We start from the raw sequence: 7080 nt of genomic DNA, 5'->3' as shown, positions 1-7080 counted from the left end.
CCAGGCTTTCATTGGGACGGGGAATGGCGAGCCAGGCTCCACGCGTCTCCTCTCCTAGGCGCCCCGGTGCATCGCCCGTCCCCTGCCAGCCCGGCGCGGCGCGGCGCGGCGGGCCGGGGCGGGGAGGTCGCACAGGCGGCGTGTGGCGGCCACGCTCCGCAGGCTGGGCGCTCCTGGAAGGCACTGCCGAGCGGGGCACGTACCTGGCGGCTGAGCGACTGATGCTGCTGGCTCCAGATGTGCTTCTTGTGCGGGGTGGCAGACTTTAAAGTGATAGAATATATAGTATGTATAATGTAGGATATGTAATATAACCTATAATGTATACTGCAGGTAGCGTCACACTCTTTCTCTACAGATATACGCACATTAACATCTCATGGATATTATTTAGATATGTATAGATAGCAGAGTATATCATGGAATGCATTACACAGGATATATTGCACATTATGATGCATTCGAGTATATAATGGCATGTATTGCATAGTCTATATTCCAGGCTCTGCTGCATTAGAGTGTATCATATTATGTATGACATATATTCTATATTATGTTGAATTACAGTATAATATCGTGACTTGCATATATTGTACATTGTGCTGCATTATAGTATGTAATATGCTGTATTACATATTCTACATTACACATTATGCTGCATTGCATTATATCATATAATGTATTACCTATATATTATACAGTATGCTGCATTATAGTATATACTGTCACGTATGACATGTATTGTATTATATACATTGTGCTGCATGATAGTATATACTGTCATGTATTACATATACTGTATTATACATTGTGCTGAATTATTGTGTATCATATACTCTATTACATATATTATACATTGTGCTGCATGATTGTCTATCATATCATGCATTACATAGACTATATTAGACGTGCTGCATTCTGGTATATTGTATCATGTATTACACATACATGATGCTGTGTTATAGTATCTAATATAGTGTATTACATATATTGTATATTATATATTATACATTATGTTATATATCAATATACGAATAATCTGCATAAGACATTTTACTGTACACATATATAGAGAGAAAAAGTTTGACACTGCATGCGGATAAAGGCATATATTAAAATAGACCATTTCAGAATACTTAACGTTTCATAATGTTTTAGGAGCCCCTTTGACTGTCAGATTTTGGTCTACATGTAGACTGACATGAAGTTAAGTGTTGCTGGGGTTTTTGCTTGCTTGAGTGTTTGTCTGTTGTTTTAATTTAACAAAAGGGGGTTGGTTGCAGTCACTCTTTATATAATTTTAATTTACTACCCCATCTACAAAGCGTGAGGTAGCTTTTGTAGACTCTCCTTCTCTTGGCTTTTTTTTAAAAAAACCCACAGCATCCTATACTCTGTGCGCGCTGAAAATGAAAGGGGAAAATCCCCAACTTCTGCGTGTCCCTAGGAGCATCCGGGCAGGGAGCTCCCGCAGCACATCTGCAGGAGAATTGATTGCGAAATGAAACCAGTAGAATAGCTGTTCCCACATCTTAAAAACACCGTAGAAATAAGGCAGTACTCACCTAAATGCCCTCCCCCTCTCCAAAACTATATATTTTTTCAAACGTCTTTCGCTCCTTAGGTGGAGCTCGGGGTTGCTCGCATGTGAAAGATGCCTTTTGCCTGGGGAGAAGCCTAAGGTACCTGCATCCCCGACCCCCAAAATTCTCCCAAAGGAGTAGTAAACCACGTCCAGATATTCCTCCCCAATTCTCTCTCTCTCGCATCTATCTGGATGTCCAGTTCTTCACGAGATAGATGCACTTTAAACTGGAGCTCAACGGATATTTGGATGTCGTAAAAATAAATATAAATACATAAATAAATAAATCTACAGCTCTTGTGGCCAGGGTGCGTTTTCTTTCCTTTCTGCCGAGAGGCGGGACGCCCCTGGCCTCTCCAGTGCCAGCTCCCATCCTCTCCGAAAAATGTACTTGTAGCCCAAAGAAAGTTGCAGTAAATCCTGGCTGTAGTATTTTCATTGTCCAGTAGACGGCGCAAAAGCTCAAGCCTTCAAATGCAAAACAATCGACCAGATTTTTTTTTTTAATTAAGCAACCAGAAATCTACCCAGCAATTTTTTTATTAAGGGAAGTACAGCAACATAAATGGCAAAGCGAGGAGCCTTTGAAATATGGTTAAAGAAATTTGTTCGACGGCTCCACGAAATACTAATATTAATCACTCAAATGATAAACATCCCAAGTGTAATTGTAGTCCTGTTACGGATTGTAATTTAAGATACAATAAATTGACTAGCGTCTTCCTAGATTAACTCCGTTTGCATCGTGCGCCCATACCAAGTTGTAACGAGGATCTTTGTAGTTATCTTTGTGACTTTGGTCGTTCATTTGATCCCAAATCATTGCAATATAAATGTTTAAATAGTAATGTACCGGGTAACAGGCTAAAAGCTCGGACTTAAGTCCTAATACTTTGCGGAAACCGTCCCTCCAGACGATTGATATGACCAAAAAAAATATAATTCTAGCCCTAAGTGCGACTCCCTCTTTCCCTCCCCAATGTAAAAAGCTTTGGTGATATTACCCATTCTTTTTTTGTTGTTGTTTCTGAAAGATTCCCATTTTGCCTCCCCTCTCCATTCACTGTCTGGGCAGAACAGTGAAAAAAAAAAGTCCAGGCTACTAACTCATTTCTCAGTTAATTTTATGAAAAATTTATAGCAGTGTTTAGAAAGTTTTAAGGCAACCGTAAATTTTATTAGGAATATTTTATGAAGCCCTCCATTTAATTAATAAAAGACCTCTATAACTTCTAAAAATGTCAGAAGTGGTAATTATGTTAAACAGTGGAGAACCTCCCTCCTCCCCCCCATTCTCCTCCATCCCCAAGAGTCCAAATTCTCCTAAAGATTTGGAAGAGAGAAGTCGAATGAAAGCATTTCTTTCCTTTGCAAAGTGCATTTCGGACATTAGCCATTCAGACTGTTTACTGAATACAGTGCCTTAACTATTTTGTCTGTGACTGTTGGATAGCACAAGCTGACCTCCAGTTGACTCCTGAACTGGACCAGGCGCTCTTTGTTTTCTGAAGCTGGATCCAGTAAACAAACCTCTCCTCCCTGCCCCACAGTCCTCCTCGCATAGGGGCACTTGATTCCCATCTTCACTTAATCCCCTTCAGTTAACCTCCTTTTATTATCACCTTTTCAGCTTTTGCCCTTTAATAGATCTTTAAATAGTTTTTCACCTTGCTCCCAACCATTCATTAGGCTTTGACTTTTTTGGTATCTTCACTCCTATCACTTCAACCTCTTATCTGCAGCATTCCTTTATTATCTCTCCGCTCCATTTCAAATCTGTATTCTTCGGGGGGGGGGGGGGTTGTCCTAATTTCAGTTTCAAATGTAAATATTAATTGGGAAAGAGTATACTCTGTGGCTGATTCCCCCCTCCCTCCAGTTGCAAGCCCCCCATCTGTGAGTGCAACATCAAACTATAAAAGCAAGCAGAAAACTAGAAAATATTTTACTGTTACTAGGGATGACTAATGCGTTCCTTAAAGTAGGAAATTCGGGCTGATTACCAGTCCTATTTATTACGTGATAAGCTAATGTATACAAATTCCACCTAATGGAGGAGTTTTCTTCTGCTTCTGAAGCATTTTTTGTCTGAATCATCATCATCATGAACTTTGAAAACTCTCCTAACTCATGTGAAGGGCCTCGCTCATACAAATCCAAATTGCAAACTTCGGAGGGGGGGGGGGCGGATAAAGTGAAGGACTTATCTCGAAGCAGTGCCTACGAGGCTTCAGAGCAAAACATCTTCAATGCTGCATCTGTTCAATGCCGTTGGAGGGAAAGGAGGACGAAACAAAAAAGATCTATCTCTAAGATGCAGTTATGCAGACTTTTCTGCCTAATTGCCTGTTTCTCTGGAATAATCCTTGGAAAGCCCCGCTGGTTATTTTTATAGCATCCTGATAAGTGTGAAACAGCAATCAGACCCTAAAGTTTTGGCCAAAATAGTTCCATTTCCTAAAAAGGCAGCAGTTGGAAATGTGTGGGTCGCTGTAGTCACAGCACACATAAATGTCGTTGGGAGTTTACTGAGATAGTGGGGAACTGTCCGTTTACTTTTCCCTTTTAATAGATGATTAATTGCTGCCCGGTTAGTCTTTTTATGGCCACTATATTGCAACTCGAGCCGTCCTTAGTGCAATTTCTCTCAGCAAGCCCTAACAGTAATAACTGTTTGCTAATTGTAAAATCCTTATCCAGAATGAGGTTTGGGCAAACAATTTGTACTACTGTAATTACATTGTAAAAGTGTTTTAGCCGCGATTGTTCTGAATTAATCTTATAAGGGCCTGGTAGTGACGTTAGGTTCAAGATTAACACCTCCCCTCCCCACCCCCCCCCAAAAAAAAGAAGAAGAAGAAGGGTTGCATTTCTGGAAGGTAAGCTATAGCTTCCTCTGAAAGCAGCCTGCGAAGCAGGGCATAGCTGCCCGAATTAAATAAATATAGAGATCCAACCTACGGCTCTTAACAGTACAACAAATGTTTCTAATACTTCCATGGTGGGGGAAGGAGGTGTTAGGGCATTCAAATGTTCTTACCTGGAACGTCTTTATTTTCATCGCAGGTATAAAAGGTGGTGTTTGAGCAAAAGGGGGGCAGAGCAGGGAGGGGAAGGGGGTTGGAAATCGAAGCTGGCTTTCTTGAAGTTTGAAATGTCGCGGCCAGAGATGGACTAAACACTATCTGAAGGCTGCAGATGGTTCTGGTTGCTCTTCTCCAAGAAACTCCGCAAAAGCAGCTTTGCCCAAGTGCAGTTCACAGTCATTTCTGTCTGGGAGATTTGACTAGAATTAAGCCCCCTATGCGGCTCATTTAGGAGCCGTTGGATCTTTATGGGTGAAGAAGTTATTGTTTCATTAGGCATCCCCACCCCAGCCCGTGCCTACCTGCTGAACTTGATCTTTCCTTTTCCTAAATAGATCTGCAACCTCTATCAGCCAGGTATAATATGAAACAATTGCACCCCGTTGCAGACAGAGAGGCAGGGCATTTTAGGATACCACGGAGCTCTCTTAATGGCAAGCTTGATGAAAACTGTTTGATTTTGCATCTTCGCTGCAACTACAGATTCAGAAGAGTCGCTTCATTTTGCTATCGAGCCTAAATCAGTTTTGCCCCCCTTTTCCCCTCACCTCCCCCTTCTCCCCGCACACACCTTAAGAAAAGATTTAGGTGGCAGGCGGGCGTTATGTTGCTGCTGGGAATTCTTTCTCTCCATGTTACGATCAAGACTTTGGCCTGGCCGAAATCTTGAGTGATTCGTTTAATTTAATTTTTTTTTCTTTTGGTTGTTGTTCAGACTTATTGACTGGGCACCCAAAGAGAAATAGTTTTAAAAACGCCGTCCCAGTGCCACCCCAGTTCAGAACCAGGGAGGGGTCTTAATAAAGAACTAAACCGAGAAATGACTTGCAAAGGAACCCGGAGTGTTTGGTGGCTTTTGTTTGGAGGAAGTCTCCCTTTAGTGATCCGGCTTCGCGGGGGCAAGTTGTGTTGCCTTGAAATAAATAAATAAATGAAAGTTGCAGCTGGAGAAACACGGGAGACCAAGATCTCCATGAGCCACAGCCGGCAGAGGTCGGATCCTGCTGGGCCCTGAACGCACCCCCGCAGGCAGGGCTCGCAGCTCCGTAAACGGAGGCATAAGAAACGGAAAAGCTGGCACTGCCTCGCCTTGGAAAGTAACCTGCCAGCCCCTGGGCGGTGTGATGCGGTTCATTCAGCACCCTCTCCCGCCGGGCTAGCCGAATCGGGCAGTGCCTTGCTGGGTGGCAAGGGTTAAAAGCTGGTCTTTATATAGACTAGAGGTATACTCTCTATATTAGGCATCACATAGACACAGAGACACCCGCACGCACATACATATGACTGTTGATCTATATGTGCGTATATACATACGTGTGTCTGTATGCGTGTGTATAGATACGTGTGTGTATAGGGTGTAGCCGTGTTTATCTAAGGATAAAAATCTACGGGCTTTGGGTAAAAGAACCTTGTCTGCCTCTGTGTGTGTGTATGTGTGAGTGTGCGTATGCATATATATCGTGTGTGTGTGTAGTGGCATGTGTAATCGTGTGTGTATGTGTGTGTACACACTTTGCTCCCGATAAGAGAAGGGAAGGGGCCATTGCCCTGTGCGTGTCCGCAGGCACTGGCGCTGCACCAGAACAAGTGCCCGGGCTGGCACTGGTGGGGTGGGGTGTGGGGGTGGCACTCCCAGCAGATCGAAGCTCCCTGCTGATCGATTATTTGATAATTGATTTTCCCCTCCACCAATGGGCGGGAGGCTTGGGAAGCCGGGCCCCTGATTGGCCCGCCGCTCCTCCACTGCTGCCTACTGAGATTTGGGCGAGCTCATTTGCCACCGGAGTGCGGGGGGGGGGAGTTTTTTTTTTCCGAGGGACTTGGAGCCTGTGGGAGAGAGAGAACTGGGAGGGCAAAAAAAAAAAAAAAAGCAAGTCCAGCCCAGCCCGGCCCGGCCCGGGCTCCCGGCGGCGGGGACTGAGCGCTGGTGCAGGGGCAGGGGTGGGCAAGGGGTACCACAAGCAGCTCAGCAGGGCAGGGGTTGCAGAGCAGGGGCTGGAGGGGGCCCTCAGTGCGGCTGGGACTTGGGGGAGAGACTGCGGGGACAGCAATGCAAAAAAGGGGGGTGAGGCTGGCAGGTCGTGGGGAGAGTGAGTGTGGAGGGCTGGATCCCGGGCGGGGTGGGGGGCCCCTCCCCGGGCAGCCTCCCTTCCCGGCAGACAAAGGACAGGGCCGCGGAGCCGGGAGGCTGCGGGTGAAGCGGGGCCGGGGCCCGGCCGGTGACAGAGCAGAGGGGATATAAAAGGGCTCGTGGCTCCCAGGTGTCAGCCCGGCGCCTCCGACCGGCACCAGTGATCGTCATGAGGATCATCATGATCATAATGTCCACCCCGGGTCTGTGTGTGTGTGTGTGTGTGTGTGTGTGTGTGTGTGTGTGTGTGTGTGTGTGTGTGTGTGTGTGTGTGTGTG

This window comes from Crocodylus porosus, unplaced genomic scaffold (assembly GCF_001723895.1).
Source record: "Crocodylus porosus isolate Cpor-Errol unplaced genomic scaffold, CroPor_comp1, whole genome shotgun sequence".
NCBI classification, from domain to species: Eukaryota; Metazoa; Chordata; order Crocodylia; family Crocodylidae; genus Crocodylus; species Crocodylus porosus.
Note: the sequence above shows the minus strand (reverse complement) of the source record.